General features: G+C 46.1%; 1 protein-coding gene across 4 annotated transcripts in view; it reads left to right on the top strand.

The window, feature by feature from the left end:
* The first annotated feature begins 2,903 nt into the window (after window positions 1-2,903).
* Window positions 2,904-17,381, top strand: part of LOC134353213 (adenosine deaminase domain-containing protein 1-like) — an 84,396-nt gene continuing 69,918 nt past the window's right edge. For all 4 annotated transcript variants that reach the window (XM_063061231.1, XM_063061234.1, XM_063061233.1 and 1 more), the window contains exons 1-2: window positions 2,904-2,939; window positions 4,536-4,794. The gene's annotated coding sequence lies outside the window, so the exon portion shown is untranslated. The remainder of the gene's footprint in view (window positions 2,940-4,535; window positions 4,795-17,381) is intronic.

A 17,381-nucleotide genomic window follows, 5' to 3' on the forward strand; every position in this document is an offset into this window, starting at 1 on the left:
AACATTGTATTAATGTTTATATGGCTTACCTTTTTTGTATACTTACTCAATAAAAAGATTTAAAAAGAAAGAAAGAAAAAGGCTCAGCAGAGGTTGTATTTCCTACGTCAACTCAGGAAGTACAACCTGCCTCAGAAGCTGCTGATTCAATTCTATTCGGGAATAATCCAGTCCGTTCTCTGTTCGTCCATCACTGTCTGGTTTGGATCAGCTACCAAACAAGACAAGAATAGGCTCCAAAGAACCGTCAGGGCTGCGGGAAGGATTATTGGTGTGAAGCTGCCCTCGATCCAGGACTTATATGCATCTAGAGTCAGGAAGCGAGCAAGCAGCATCATTGTAGACCCATCACACCCTGGACATCACCTGTTCCAACTCCTTCCTTCTGGTAGGCGCTTTAGATCACTGTATGCCAGGACAAATAGGTACAAGAATAGTTTCTTTCTGTATGCCATCAGTCTTATGAACACTTGAATTTTAGTCTATTATAAACCAAGTCCACCTGTACATACACAGGTAGACCTCATTGTATATAGTTCACGATTATTTGCACTATTGTTTTGTTTGCTTTTTGATTCTGTACAGCGAGAGCTCAAGGAAACCGGCATCAAATTCCCTGTATGTGTCCACATACTTAGCGATAATAAAGGATTCTGATTCTGATATCAAGAACATGAGATGAAGAGTCCTTGAAAGAGAGTCTTGTGGGAATATGGAGAATTACTTTAGGGGATGGAAGTTGGAAGTTCCTTGTCTGCACCAACCAGGAAGCCAATTGAACTAATTACATGTTCCTGCATATGGTCTGTCTCCCTCGATTCCATCTATTGATGTGCTTGAATAAAATGTCTCTTAAAACATTGATATTGTGTTTGCTTCTATTACCTCACCTGGCACAGCATTCCAGGCATTATAAACTTGGTGAAAAAATTGGCTTCACAAATCTTTACATGATTTCTAATTTCTCTCAACCGCATCTCCCTGTAACCTTTGGCACCTTTACCAATCAATAAGTATGGAAATACACCATGTACATTTTGATGCCCGAATAAATCAAGAACTTATCAACCTCTGCTTTAAATATACCCAATGACTTGGCCTCCACAGCAAAGAATTCCACAGATTCATCACCCTCTGGCTAAAGAAGTTCCTTCTCATCTCTGTTCTAATGGGACGTCCTTCTATTCTGAGGCCGTGCCCTCTGGTCCCAGACTCACTCACTATAGGAAATATCTTCTGCATGTCCACTCTATCTAGGCCTTTCAATATTCAAGATGTTTCAATGAGATCCCCCTCATTCTTCTAAACTCCAGTGAGTACAGGCCCAGAGTAATCAAACCAGGTATTTGAAGTATTATGTGCAGTTCTGTTTGCTAAACTATAGGAAGAAGAGGTATAGTGTGGTAACGAAAATTGCATGCAACACTTCAAATATTTGAAGCATACCTCATGAGGCCAATTTTTATACTCACTGCCTTGACCATTGAAAGAAAGCATGCCATACACCTTCTTTACCAGCTTATCTACTTGTGTTGCCACTTACAGGGAGCTATTTTCACCCTGAGATCTTCGCTATGCATCAATGCTCCTAAAGACCATCAGACCAAAAGACATAGGAACAGAATTAGGCAATTTGGTCCATCGTCCATTTCATCATGGCTGATCCATTTTCCACTCAGCCCCAATCTCCTGCCTTCTCCCCGTATCGCTTCATGCTCTGACCGATCTAGAATCTACCAACCTCTGCCTTAATATACATAAAGACAGCCTCCACAGCTGCCTATGGCAAAGAATTCCACAGATTCACCACTTCGTGGCTAAAGAAATTCCCCTTCATCTCCTTTCTAAAAGGACGCCCCCCTATTCTGAGGCTGTGCCCTCTGGTCTTAGACTCTCCCACCATAGGAAACATCCTCTCCACATCCACTCTATCAAGGCCTTTCACCATTTGATAGGTTTCAATGAGGTCACCCCTCATTCATCTGAATTCCAATGAATACAGGCCCAGAGCCTTCAAATGCTCTTCATATGATGTCATTTCAATCCCGAAATCATTTTTATGAGCCTTCTTTGAACTCTCTCCAGTTTCAGCAGATCATCTTCGGAGTCAGAATCTGAACCAAAATCAGGTTTAATATCACCGGCATGTCGTGAAATTTATTGTCTTTGCGGCAGCAATACAATGCAATGCATACCAATAGAGAGAATAATGCGAATTACAGTAAGTTGTATATATTAAGTAGTTAATTCAATAAGTAGTGCAAAAAAATAAAAATAGCAAGATAGTGTTCATGGGTTCAATGTCCATGCAGAAACTGGACGGCAGAGGGGAAGAAGCTGTTCCTGAATGGCTGAGTGTGTGTACCTTCAGGATTCTGCACCTCCTTCCCAATGGTAGTAATGAGAAGAGGGCATGTCCTGGGTGATGGGGGTCCTTAATGATGGATACTGCATTGTTGAGGCACGCCTTTTGAAGATGTTCCGGAGATTGGAGAGGCTAATGACCATGATGAAGCTGAGGGCGGATCTTGATCTTTTCCCTCCTCGGGAGCTGCCTGGCCCGATGAGTCTAGCATCTTGGTGTGTTGCTGATGCCTGTTGTATCTCCAAATGGACTGGATAGTCACTATTAACAGTAATTTTAGGAAAATCAGTGCAAGAATTATATTCATAATGCTGGTGGGCAGTTATATAAAATATCCTTATGAGATCACCATGTAATGTCTGCATGAAGAAAACGAAAATGATTTAAATGTCCGATAATCCTCCTTGAGGAGATGGTTGAGGAACTTACCTTCGCACCGGTGACGCCTCACCGCATGGACTGCCGTCACGTGGCCACGTCAATCAGAAGGCTCGCCGCTGATTGGCTAGACTGCATCGGAAGGTGGGGTTTGGGTAACTTCCTGTTGGCGGGGTTTTGCGAGGGTGTGGTTCAGGTGAGTTGGTGCGCCGGACTTCGTTTGCAGCGGGCGTCGATTATAAAACCAACTATGCAGTATTTATTCTGATGTATTCGGTTTCAAAACACATGAATGGGAAAATAGTGAATGTTAGGACAACGTCGGTGCGTTTTGCTTACAGACAGCCCAATGCCAGCCATCCCTTTGCCAATTCATATTTAACTCGGATGGGATTGTTTACAAAGCTTGTGGTTGGATAGCGGATGTGAACAGGATTGTGCAAATCATTTGCAACGTACTTTATTAAAACCATTTAGCGTCAAAAAGTACGTCTGTGTGTGAGACATTATCTGTGTAGGGATGTGTGTGCGTGTGTTCCTTAAACATTAATAATCATCGTCAGTTGCATTTTGAAAGTGCACAGAAGTTCAGTCAATACTGTTGATGTAGCAACTCCCAAAATGAACTTGTTTTCTGAGATCCATTTGGCATGTTATATCTTTGGTATATGACCCCAATTAATTATCCATGCTCCCGAAAAATATACCTAGAGATTTCTTGCTTGCTGTCTGATATAATGCTTTGATTAGTAATTCGTGTTATACAGTGTATTAGCATTTAGATTAATTTGGAATGTAGTTCATCAAATTACATGTAATTTAATGAACACAAAGATACACCATTATTACAAGTCATTTTTTTCATACAAGCTACCCTGGTAAGAGAATGTTTGAGTTATGTACATACAAGTTCCCATTATACTAACTAAACTTAAAAGCCCCACCTGCAGTACTCTGAAAAAGTCTTGAGCACATATATACATAACTAGGTTGCTGTAAGACTTCTGCACAGTACTGTAGAGATTTTATGTATTGCACTGTACTGCTGCCACAAAAAAATACATTTCATGACATGTGAGTGATGTTAAACTTGATCAAATCTGCAGCTGCTGTAAGTCGAAGTAACGCAGATAAATGCTGGCGGAACCCAGCAGGCCAGGCAGCATCTATGGAAAAAGTACAGACTGCGTTTTGGGCCGAGACCCTTTGGCAGGACTGGACTCATCCTTTTTTCTCCAGTCCTGCCAATGGGTCTCGGCCTGAAACGTTGACTGTACTTTTTTCCATAGATGCTGCCTTACCTGCTGAGTTCCTCCAGCATTTTGTGTGTATTGTTATGATGATAAACCTGATTCTGATACGAGTCTCCACTGTTGACTGAGAGTGAGAAGGGGGCAGGGAGAGGGGAATCCTGGTTGGGAAAAGGAGGAGGGAGAGGGAAGCATCAGAGATACATTCTGTAATGGTCAATAAACCAATTGTTTGGAATCAAATTACCTTGCCTGGTGTCTCAGAGCTGGGTGTGTCTACATCTGTAGCATCCCCTGCCCCAACACACCTTCTCTGCCACCTGTCCCACACCCCTGCCCTGGTGCTTCACCCTCGCTAATCCCAACATCCTTTGTTCCCGCCAGATTTACACACTCTTCGCTCCATGTTGACAAATATACTACTGTGCAAAAATCAGAGACATCTTATATATACATACCTCAGACTTTTGCACAGAACTATAGATACATACCTTCATGCTTACGAGCAGCAGAAGCTAATTTCCTCTTTTATGAAATTTCAGAAGCATGAGTAAAAGGGAGACAAAGGAGGAAGAAGAAGAATCCCTCGCTTGGCTGCCTCATTTTCATGGAGTGTCCCATGTGCCCCATCAGTACAAGACGAGAGCTTAGTGGAAAGTCCACCGAGTGTTACTGCAAATGAAGAATCAGAGGAAGCTGCTTCTGGAGTGGAACTGGACTGCGATGCAACTGCTTCCGATTCATTAGAACTTCTCTCAGAGCAGTTGGAGAGCGATGAATGTGTTGATGTGGACAATCCAGGTACGGTCTCTGATTGGGTTAGGTACTTGATTAGTTTATATACAGAAGCAAGCAACTCAGCCTAACGTGACTTCGCTGGTACACAGTCCTTTGCTTTGCCAGTTCAACAATGTTATTTATTAGTCAAACATGTGGGTGCAGTTTGGATCTGTTGGTAGACCTCTGTGTGAAAGGCTAGTGGCTTTAAAACTATTAGCTGTGGCAGTTCCAGGATTTTCTCCCTTGTGGTCTTTCTTTCTCCTGAACTGTCACCATATACTTCCCTGCGATTCGATTTCTTGAAGGCATTCACAGTAGTACAAAGAAATAGAACAGAATCAGTGAAAGACTGCACACAAGTGCGGATGAATGACCTAAAGAAGACAAACTCTGCAAATAGGACAAAAATCTCCAATAGTGATACTAATACTGAGAATATGAGCTGTAGAGTCCTTGATTGTGAGTCAGTTCAGAGTTGAGGTGAGTGAAGTTATCCACACTGGTTCAGGAACCTGATGGTTGAAGGATAATAACTGTTCCTGAACCTGGTGGTGCAGGACCTAAGGCTCCTGTACCAATTTGAACTAGTTTAGAAGGGGCTGATGAAATTATATATTACTCCAAATATCTTTGATTTTTGATCATGAATCTTGGATTTTATTCTCACCTGAAGTTCTGAAAAAATTACAAATGTACTGTGTTGCCTCTGCAATATTAAACAGCATGTAACACAGAACAGAAAGGAAAGATACAGAATGTGGCTGGAAGAAGGTGGAATATTCTGAGAAAGCTGAAGAAAATGAAAAAATTTCATTTTGAGAGCAAACAAGTACTTATCCCGCTTTTTTTTGTCTTTTTCTGACCTGGTAAATTCCTTGCCACTTGCTAATACTCTCTGGCTGGGCTGTGGCATTAGTTTGAGCTATTCTGGATTACCACAGTGCAAGCAGTAATTTTTCTGCATTGTTTCCTCTTTCGCTGCTCACTAACAACGGCACGGTAATGCAGTTGATCCAGTTGCTTATCTGACAGGATTAATAGCCCCAGTGTCCTTCAGAACCTTAGAAGAAATTAATAATAGCACAAAGTCAAGTTATGATTGGTTCGACACTGAAAAGTCTAGTAAAGTACATTCTATTTAAGTTTGAGCTTCATGATTTTAATAATATAATTGCAATAACTCTGTTTGGTTAGGTTAAAAACCTAAAAGTCTGATCACGGAATAAGGTAACACACATCAAAGTTGCTGGTGAACGCGGCAGGCCAGGCAGCATCTCTAAGAAGAGGTACAGTCGACATTTCAGGCCGAGACCCTTCGTCAGGAGTCCTGACGGGGGTCTCAGCCTGAAACGTCGACTGTACCTCTTCCTAGAGATGCTGCCTGGCCTGCTGTGTTCACCAGCAACTTTGATGTGTGTTGCTTGAATTTCCAGCATCTGCAGAATTCCTGTTGTTCATGGACTAAGGTGATAGGATTGAGGTAATCAGATCTAAACAAGTTTAAGAGTTATGTATTGGCTCTTCATTTTAGTTATTGGTACTGTAGTCGCATGCAAATGCGCTACTAAAGAAACACGGAGGCAGAGAGAGCTGAACTCAGAATGCCTTTACTGATCCAAAAACGCGCGCTTAAATCTCCCTCCCCCCCCATGGGCCCCTTTGACCCGTGATGTCAGACTGTCCCCGGAAGGTCCGCCCCGAGCGGGTAGTTCCAAACGCGCTACCGCGTGTCTGCCCGCGGCTCCTGATGGCGGTTGGAGCCCCGCTTGTGCGGGCTGCCACACCACCACCCCCAGAAACGTCCATTGGGGGAGTGGAGCCCCCAGTCTGTGTGGCTTGCCTGGGTGGCCGGCCTCACGGTGTGGTATGGGTACCCTCACTGGTTGCTCAATGTCCAAGTGTGCCAGTTTGAGGTGGTCCACTGTAAAAGTCTCTTCCCGGCCACCCACCTCCACGACACACGTGGCTCCGTTGTGCCGGATCACCTTGAAGGGTCCCTCGTACGGCCGCTGTAGAGGTGACCTGTGCATGCCTCTGTGAATAAAAACATACTCACAGTCTTGGAGGTCTTTAGGGGTGAAGCATGGTGTGGGACCATGCCTGGGGTCAGGACCGGTGCCAGGGTCCCTACCTTGTCCCGCAGCCTCGTTAGCACCGCTGCTAGAGTTTCTTCCAAACCTCGGGCCTCTGGTATGAACTCGCCTGGGGCCGTCAGGGGGCACCGTAGACCAATTCCGCCGAGGAGGTGTCCAGCTCCTCCTTGGGGGCTGTGCGGATGTCCAATAGGACCCAGGGAAGCTCATCTGTCCAGTTGGGGCCGCTGAGGCACGCCATCAGGGCCGACGAGATGCCGGTGGAATCGCTGTACCAAACCGTTGGACTGGGGATGGTACACTGTGGTGTGATGCAGCTGGGTGCCCAGGAGCTGCGCCAGTGCTATCCACAAACTAGACGTGAACTGCGACCCTCTTTCGGAGGTGATGTCTGTTGGGAGGCCAAACCTGGCGATCCAGTTTGCAATGAGCGTCCTGGTGCAGGACTCAGTGGACGTGTCTGCGAACGGTACGGCTTCCAGCCATCTGGTGAACCTGTCTACCATGGTAAAGGTATACCTGCGAGACTGGCAGGGGGCCGACGATGTCCACGTGGATGTGTTGGAACCTCCTGTGCGTCGGCTGGAACTGCTGGAGGGGAGCCTTCTCCTGCCGCTGGACTTTGGCGGTCTGGCAGTGTACGTACGTCCTGGCCCAGTGTCCGACCTGCTTGCGCAAACCGTGCCGGAGGATTCTGTCCACTACTAGCTTGATGGACACCCGGACGGACGGGTGGGCCAGGTCGTGCAGCATGTCGAACACCCGGCGCCTCCATGCTGCTGGTACCATGGGTCGGGGTTTGCCGGTAGACATGTCGCACAGGAGTCGATCCGCTGCCGGGCCGATGGAGACATCCTCCAACTGGAGCCCCGAAACGGCAGTGCGGTAAGCCGGGATCTCAGTGTCCGACCGTCGTGCTTCCGCCAGTGCTGTGTAGTCTGTTCCTGAGGATGAATTGCCTACTGAGTGGAGGCAGGGGCGAGACAGTGTGTTGGCGACAACGTTGTTCTTCCCTGCGATGTGGCGGACGTCTGTGGTGAATTCTGATATAAAGGACAGGTGCCTCTGCTGCCGAGCCGACCATGGGTCCAATACCTTGGCCAGTGTGAAGATGAGGGGCTTGTGGTCCGTATACACGGTGAACTCCCTTCCCTCGAGGAAGTACCAGAAATGCCGGACAGCCAGGTAGAACGTTAGCAACTCTGTGTTGAAAGCACTGTACTTCACCTCTGGTGGCCTTAGGTGCCGGATGAAGAAAGCGAGTGGTCGCCACTGGTCCTCAACGAGCTGCTCCAGGACTCCACCGACTGCCGTGTCAGAAGCATCGACTGTGAGTGCCGTGGGTACATCGACTCTCGGGTGCACTAGGGGGGCCGCCTTTGTCAGCGCCTCCTTGGCCTGTTCGAACGCCTCCGTGGACTCCATGTCCCATGCCACTTCCTTGGCCTTGCCGGCCATCAGGCTGAACAAGGGTCTTATGATAAAAGTTGACCATCCCTACGAACTCCTGCAGGCCCTTGACCGTGCTGGGCTTAGAGAACTGGCAGATGGCCTGGACCTTGTCCAGTAGAGGAACTGCGCCATGTCGGTTGACTCTGTGGCCCAAGAAGTCGATCTCATTCAGCCCGAACTGGCACTTCACCGGATTGATTGCCAGTCCGTGGTCGCTCAGGCATTGGCAGAGCTGGCGCAAATGTGCCATGCGCTCGTGGTGCGAACTGCTGGCCACCAGGATATTGTCCAAGTAAATGAAAACAAAATCCAGGCAGTGTCCCACCGAGTCCATGAGCCTTTGGAAAGTTTGGGCTGCATTCTTGAGACCGAAAGGCATCCTCAGGAATTCGAACAAGCCGAACGGGGTGATGAGGGCTGTCTTGGGCACGTTGTCAGGGTCACCAGTGTAGTCGTGCGCAAACGCGGTACTGAAACACACGGAGGCAGAGAGAGCTGAACTCAGAATGCCTTTACTAAATCAAAAACGCGCGCTTAAATCTCCCCTCCCATGGGCCCCTGCGACCCGCAGGGTGGACGTGACGTCAGACTGTCCCCGGAAGGTCCGCCCCAAGCGGGTAGTTACAAACTCGCTACTGAGTGTCTGCCCACGGCTCCCGATGGCAGTTTGAGTCCCGTGTGTGCGGGCTGCCACAGTACTACTTGGTTAATTAGGTTGTAAACTTTCTGTGGCTAGCCATATGGTCTTCTGCGGCTGTAGCCCGTCCACTTCAAGTTTTTGTGTTACTTGAGTTCCTGTCACCTTCCTGTCAGCTTGAATCAGTCTGGCCATTCTCTTCTGACCTCTCTCATTAACAAGGTGTTTATATATTTTTTGAGGAAATTACAAGCAGGGTAGGCAAGGGAGAGGCAGTGGATGTGGTGTACTTGGATTTTCAGAAGGCCTTTGACAAGGTGCTGCACATGAGGCTGCTTAGCAAGATAAGAGCCCATGGAATTACAGGGAAGTTACTAGCGTGGGTGGAGCATTGGCTGATCGGCAGAAAACAGAGAGTGGGAATAAAGGGATCCTATTCTGGCTGGCTGCTGGTTACCAATAGAGTTCCATTGAGGTTGGTGTTGGGAACCGCTGCTCTTTATGATGTATGTCAATGATTTGGACTTTGGGATTAATGGATTTGTGCTAAATTTGCTGATGATACAAAGATAGGTGGAGGAGCAGGTAGTGTTGAGGGAACGGAGAGCCTGCAGAGACTTAGATAGTTTAGGGCAGGGGTCCCCAACCTTTTGGGCATCGTGGACCCGTTTAATATTGACGATATTCTTGCGGACCGGCCAACTGGAGGCGGGGGGGGGGTGTTCAAATTCAACAGTGCATGACAGGGAATGATGAACGGTGCAGCTGACTCATATTGTTTCATATCGCCAAATCATATCGTTTCCGCGTGGCCCAGTAGCACATGCTCGTGGCCTGGTGGTTGGAGACCACTGGTTTGGGGGAATGGGCAAAGAAGTGGCAAATGAAATACAAGGTTGGAAAGTGTATGGTCATGCACTTTGGTAGAAGAAATAAACAGGCAGACTATTATTTAGATGGGGAGAGAATTCGAAAGGCAGAGATGCAAAGTGACTTGGGAGTCCTTGTGCAGGATACCCTAAAGGTTAACCTCCAGACTGAGTCAGTGGTGAAGAAGGCGAATGCAATATTGGGGTTGATTTCTCGAGGTTTAGAATATAACAGCAGGGACATGATGTTGAGGCTCTATAAGGCACTCGTGAGAACACACTTGGAGTATTGTATGCAGTTTTGGGCTCCTTATTTTCAAAAGGATGTGCTGATATCGGAGAGGGTTCAGAGAAGATTCACAAGAATGACTCCAGGAATGAAAGAGTTACCGTATGAGGAACGTCTGGCAGCTCTTGGGCTTTATTCCCTGGAGTTCAGGAGAATGGGGGCAGATCTCATAGAAACATTCCAAATGTTAAAAGGCTTAAGCAGACTAGATATGAGAAAGTTATTTCCCACAGTAGGTGAGTCTAGGACAAGAGGGCATAACTTCAGGATTTAAGGACATCCATTTAGAACAGAGATGCAGGGAAATTACTTTAGTCAGAGGGTGGTAAATCTAGAATTTGTTGCCATTTGTGGAGGCCAAGGCATTAGGTATATTTAAGGCAGGGATAGATAAGTTCTTGATTAGCCAGGGCATCAAAGAGTATGGGAAGAAGGCAGGGGAGTGGGGATGACTGGAAGAATTAGATCAGCCCATGCGTGAATGGTGGAGCAGACTCGATGGGCTGAATGGCCTACTTCTATATCTTATGGCCTGAAACCCACAGAACTGGGTGATTTTTTTTTTCTTTTTTTGCACCATTCTCTAAAACTCTAGAGCAGGATTCCCAATCTATTTTATGCCATAGACCCCTACCATTAAGCAAGGGGTCAGTGGACCCCAGATTGGGAATCTGTGCTGTAAAGATTTTTGTGTGTGAAAATCCCAGGATATCAGCAGTTTCTAGGATACTCAAACCACCCCGTCTGGCACCGGCAATCATTCCACAGTCAGAGTCACTTAGATCACATTCTTCCCCATTCTGATCTTTGGTCTGAACAACAACTGAACCTCTAACCATGTCTGCATGCTTTTATGCATTGGTTTGCTGTCATATGATTGGCTGGTTAGATATTTGCATTAATGAGCAGTTGTATGGGTGTACCTGATAAAATGGCCACTGAGTGTACATATCACAGTCATTGGCTACAGATAGCATCCTTGGATATAAATTATGATGATCTGAGATTAATTTTGTTGTCCTATAAGCCAGTGGTCCCCAATCACCGGGCCGCAAAACATCTGCTACCGGGCTGCAAGGAAACAATATGATTTGGCGATATGAAACGATACGAGTCATTCCCTGTCACGCGCACTGTTGAACTTCAACCCATGTGAGTTCATCAGTGACCCAAGTCGTGCTAAGGAATGGGTCCGTGACCCATTTGTGAATGTTTCCGGTGAATCTTCCATGTCAGCGCGGGAAAAAGATCAACTCCTCGAGCTTGCAAATGACGGTGGGCTGAAAAGTATGTTTGACATAACATCTCTGCTGGCATTCTGGATCAAAGTCATGGCTGAATATCCTGAGATAGCCACGAAAGCAGGGAAAACATTGCTTCCATTTCCAACATCATATCTCTGCGAAGTGGAGTTTTCAGCAGTGAATGCAACGAAAACTAAACTGCGGAATAGACTGGACATTAGGAACCCCCTTCAAGTATCGCTGTCTCCCATCACCCCTCGATGGGACCATCTTGTTAAAGGAAAACAAGCCCAGGGTTCCCACTTATTCAGTGATATTGGTGTGTTGCAATGATTTTATATGTTCATACGAGGAAAATATGCGGTATGTTTAATATCCAAATGTTACTTAAAATGTTATGATGCTGTTGACTTATAAGTGACTTATAATTCAGTGGTCCCCAACCTCCAGGCCGCGAAGAATGCAGTGGTACAGCAGTAGCCAGAATGCATCCAGTACATCTTTAAGAAAAAAGCCAAAATAAACAAGCTAATTAACTAGATGCCGCCCAGATCAGAGGTAGAGAAAATTTACAATGATGTTGCTGGGTCTGGAGGACCTGAGTTATAAGGAAAGATTGAATAGGTTAGAACTGTATTCCTTAGAACACAGAAGATTGTGAAGAGATTTGATAGAGGTATACAAAATTCTGAAGGGTATAGATAGGGTATATGCAAGCAGATATTTTCCACTGGGATTGGGTGGGACTACAACCAGAGGTCATGGGGTAAGGGTGAAAGGTGAAAAGTTTAAGGGAACGTGAGGGGAAACTTCTTCACTCAGAGGGTTGTGAGAGTGTGGAAAGAGCTCCCAGTACAAGTGGTGCATGCAAGCTTGATTGCAACGTTTAAGAGAAGTTTAGATAGGTAAATGGATGATAGGGTATGGAAAGCTGTGGTCCTGGTGTAGGTTGTTAGGAGTAGGCAGTTTAAATGGTTTGGCATGGACTGGATGGGCTGAAGGGCCTGTTTCTATCTGTCCTTTTCTATGACTTCATGACTCTTATCACATAACTCACTCTATCTATCAAAGTTGCTGGTGAACGCAGCAGGCCAGGCAGCATCTGTAGGAAGAGGTGCAGTCGACGTTTTAGGCCGAGACCCTTCGTCAGGACTAACTGAAGGAAGAGTGAGTAAGGGGTTTGAAAGTTGGAGGGGGAGAGGGAGATCCAAAATGATAGGAGAAGACAGGAGGGGAAGGGATAGAGCCAAGAGCTGGACAGGTGATAGGCAAAAGGGGATACAAGAGAATCATGGGACAGGAGGTCTGGGAAGAAACACGGGGGGGGGGGACCCAGAGGATGGGCAAGAGGTATATTCAGAGGGACAGAGGGAGAAAAAGGAGAGTGAGAGAAAGAATGTGTACATAAAGCTAAGTAACAGATGGGGTACGAGGGGGAGGTGGGGCCTTAGCGGAAGTTAGAGAAGTCGATGTTCATGCCATCAGGTTGGAGGCTATCCAGACGGAATATAAGGTGTTGTTTCTCCAACCTGAGTGTGGCTTCATCTTTACAGTAGAGGAGGCCGTGGATAGACATGTCAGAATGGGAATGGGATGTGGAATTAAAATGTGTGGCCACTGGGAGATCCTGCTTTCTCTGGCGGACAGAGCGTAGATGTTCAGCAAAGCGGTCTCCCAGTCTGCGTCGGGTCTCGCCAATATATAAAAGGCCACATTGGGAGCACCGGACGCAGTATATCACCCCAGTCGACTCACAGGTGAAGTGTTGCCTCACCTGGAAGGACTGTTTGGGGCCCTGAATGGTGGTAAGGGAGGAAGTGTAAGGGCATGTGTAGCACTTGTTCCGCTTACACGGATAAGTGCCAGGAGGGAGATCAGTGGGGAGGGATGGGGGGGACGAATGGACAAGGGAGTCGCGTAGGGAGCGATCCCTGCGGAAAGCAGGGGGGGAGGGAAAGATGTGCTTAGTGGTGGGATCCCGTTGGAGGTGGCAGAAGTTACGGAGAATAATATGTTGAACCCGGAGGCTGGTGGGGTGGTAGGTGAGGACCAGGGGAACCCTATTCCTAGTGGGGTGGCAGGAGGATGGAGTGAGAGCAGATGTACGTGAAATGGGGGAGATGCGTTTAAGAGCAGAGTTGATAGTGGAGGAAGGGAAGCCCCTTTCTTTAAAAAAGGAAGACATCTCCCTCGTCCTAGAATGAAAAGCCTCATCCTGAGAGCAGATGCGGCGGAGACGGAGGAATTGCGAGAAGGGGATGGCGTTTTTGCAAGAGGCAGGGTGGGAAGAGGAATAGTCCAGATAGCTGTGAGAGTCAGTAGGTTTATAGTAGACATCAGTGGATAAGCTGTCTCCAGAGACGGAGACAGAAAGATCTAGAAAGGGGAGGGAGGTGTTGGAAATGGACCAGGTAAACTTGAGGGCGGGGTGAAAGTTGGAGGCAAAGTTAATAAAGTCAACGAGTTCTGCATGCATGCAGGAAGCAGCGCCAATGCAGTCGTTGATGTAGCGAAGGAAAAGTGGGGGACAGATACCAGAATAGGCACGGAACATAGATTGTTCCACAAACCCAACAAAAAGGCAGGCATAGCTAGGACCCATACGGGTGCCCATAGCTACATCTTTAGTTTGAAGAAAGTGGGAGGAGCCAAAGGAGAAATTATTAAGAGTAAGGACTAATTCCGCTAGACGGAGCAGAGTGGTGCCAAAGGAGAAATTATTCTGGGAGACCGCTTTGCTGAACATCTACGCTCTGCCCGCCAGAGAAAGCAGGATCTCCCAGTGGCCACACATTTTAATTCCATATCCCATTCCCATTCTGACATGTCTGTCCACGGCCTCCTCTACTGTAAAGATGAAGCCACACTCAGGTTGGAGGAACAACACCTTATATTCCGTCTGGGTAGCCTCCAACCTGATGGCATGAACATCGACTTCTCTAACTTCCGCTGAGGCCCCACCTCCCCCTCATACCCCATCTGTTACTTATTTTTATGCACACATTCTTTCTCTCACTCTCCTTTTTCTCCCTCTGTCCCTCTGAATATATCTCTTGCCCATCCTCTGGGTCCCCCCCCTTGTCTTTCTTCCCGGACCTCCTGTCCCATGATCCTCTCGTATCCCCTTTTGCCTATCACCTGTCCAGCTCTTGGCTCTATCCCTTCCCCTCCTGTCTTCTCCTATCATTTTGGATCTCCCCCTCCCCCTCCAACTTTCAAATCCCTTACTCACTCTTCCTTCAGTTAGTCCTGACGAAGGGTCTTGGCCTGAAATGTCGACTGCACCTCTTCCTACAGATGCTGCCTGGCCTGCTGTGTTCACCAGCAACTTTGATGTGTGTTGCTTGAATTTCCAGCATCTGCAGAATTCCTGTTGTTCACTCTCTATGTCGTTTCTCCACTGAATTTGGAATTCATGGAGTCATAGAACCACATTTTGCTCTGTGAATACACTGGTGCTAAGCTGTGTGGGCCCCACTGCCCTTTCCCTGGACAACATCGGTGGCATGGAGAGGGGAGACTTGCAGCATGGGCAACTGCTGGTCTTCCATACAACCTTGCCCAGGCCTGCGCCCTGGAAACCTTTCAAGGCGCAAATCCATGGTCACACGAGACTAATGGATGCCTATATAAAAAAGTCATAGAGTCTGTTTCCAGCTTGCAGTTGTTTTTTGACATGTGAGGGAGAGAGGTGGTCCCATAGTCAGAAGGGACCAAAATTGGTGTACATTGCTTAAATATTGTAGAGAATAGATTACTTTTCCCACAATCTTCACAGAGTTTCAACTTTCTTTTATGACATTTTTAATAAAGTCATAAATGGAAAACAAAAAATTGCTCCCTTTTTGCTGGTTCTTTTTTCTACATGTTCATTGAATTGATTTAGATTATCTTAGAGCAACTAAAAAGTCCAAGATCAGGGTGAAGTTTGTAACTTGTTATGACAGATTGTAACAGGTCTTTCAACCCATTTCTTCTTGGTTGTCTCCTTGAAAGAACTTGCATACTTAACCCACTTCCAGCTGCTTTTTTAAAGTCTGCTCAGTTTTGATTGCAGTATTTATATAAGTTGCAAATTCTGTGCCCTGTTAGTTAAGATTTTATATTCTAAATTCAAAACCTGTGTTCTAATATTGTATGACTTCAGTAGGTTCACTTTTACTTTCAAGATAATCCTCAGGGTGAGACAGTGGTTGACTTCATTGGTATGACCTCCAGCCATTTCGAGTGAGCATCCACAGCAATCAGAAACGTGGAGTCCATGAATGAGCGAGCAAAGTCAATATGTACTCTTTGCCATGGTGACGACGGCCACTCCAATGGGTGTAATGGTGCCTGTGGGGATGTATTTTGAACTTTCTGGCATCCCGAACAGCTTTTGGCCAGCTTTTCAATCTGTTTATTTATTCCCTTCTCAAACACTTTCTTATTAGCATTAAGCAGCTGTGCAAGTCTCTGGTTAGTACTGTTATTTGGGCTGCAGTTGCCTGTTGACGCCACATTGAGAGCTTTGATTGTGTGCTGGTCTAGTTGGATTTTGCTCAAACTTTCATGTCCAAGAAGTGCTGGCCCTTCACTTTCCAACACATAAAGCTCTGTCTGTCGTACTTGACCTCCATACCTTCGCTTTCAGTTTGCCTTTGCAGGATACTTTCTGTACGTGTCCTTGATGGTGGGTAGGCTGGTACGGGTGATGCATTGGGCAGTTTTAGCTGCTCATTATAGAGCCTTCCTATCTGCCACAGTGCAGTTTCCATACTGTGCAATGATGTAACTTGTCAAATAAATGTACACAGTGTGTCTACTGAATTTTTCAGGGATTGAAGTCAGTAAATTTTTATTGAGAATTTTTAATATTAACACAAAATCAAGAAAGTGCATTTGAAATGCAGATCAACAAAGATCAAAATGTCTAATGGAGTAAGTTTGAAGGGTTGAATGGCCTGCTTTTCCTTATTTTGCCATTTCTAAAATAGCTTGTGCTTTCCATAAGCTGACCATCTTCTCTGTTCTCTTCTGTCAGTGATTTCTATATCTGGTTATGCCTTTCGTGCAGTTGTAGATGTATTTGAGTTTGAAGAAGGAAAAGCTAAAAGCAGGCCAAATACAGCTATGCTCAAATTGCATTGAAACAACTCCATCAACAATAATAGCAAAATTGTATCGGGGGGTAAGGGTGCTATCTCTATTGGGTTAACTTAGCTCAGCTTATAAAATCGTGTCACTGTCCTTCGTATGTGGAATATGTATCGTTAAAATAACTCCAATGAATAATGGAACAGGAAAAGGATCCTGCAGCTACAACCTTTAAATGCTGTAGCAGTCTCTCGCATTGGCTGTGTTCCCACTTGATTCAGCATCTTCTTTAAAGAACACTGCATATGATATTTGATCATTGTACAGTCTGTGAAGGAAGATTCTGGCCTAACAAGCCTGTACTGCCCAGTTCATCCATGTGATCAATTAACCTACCAACCCGCACATCTTCAAAACGTGGGAGGGAGCCCATGGAGAGAATGTACACATTTTTCACTGACCGACAGGAATTGAACCCATTGTTGTAATAGTGTTATGCCAACTACTACCCTACCATGCTGCCCCTCCATGCTGACATGCTGCCCTTAGTAAGCTTCATGAGGAAATAATCTTTTATGCATTTGTAATAATGTTTGTATTTTGTAGAGTAGGGGGAATGGGAGGCTCACAAACTTGCCCTCCTCCCATCTCTCCCTGCCTCAGGAGGCATTGTACAGAATATTGAATTCAACCTAGTTCAGAGATCTCATCACAATGCTTAGCAGCTGACTTGAGTTCAAATTAATCTTGCCCCAATCAGTATTTGTGCCATTTGGTCATCCTGTACATGAGATTAAAATTAATTTTCTTTCCCTTTGAGTTACTTTTGTACAACCACAGAATGCAAGTAGGGATCTTGCCTCACATCTCCAACCGAGGTTCTGTCCTGGTCTTGTTTTCTGTCTGCAGGTTCTCCCCACGATTGCACATGCCAAAATTTTACAAATT

Source organism: Mobula hypostoma, chromosome 10, assembly GCF_963921235.1.
Source record: "Mobula hypostoma chromosome 10, sMobHyp1.1, whole genome shotgun sequence".
Lineage (NCBI taxonomy): Eukaryota > Metazoa > Chordata > Chondrichthyes > Myliobatiformes > Myliobatidae > Mobula > Mobula hypostoma.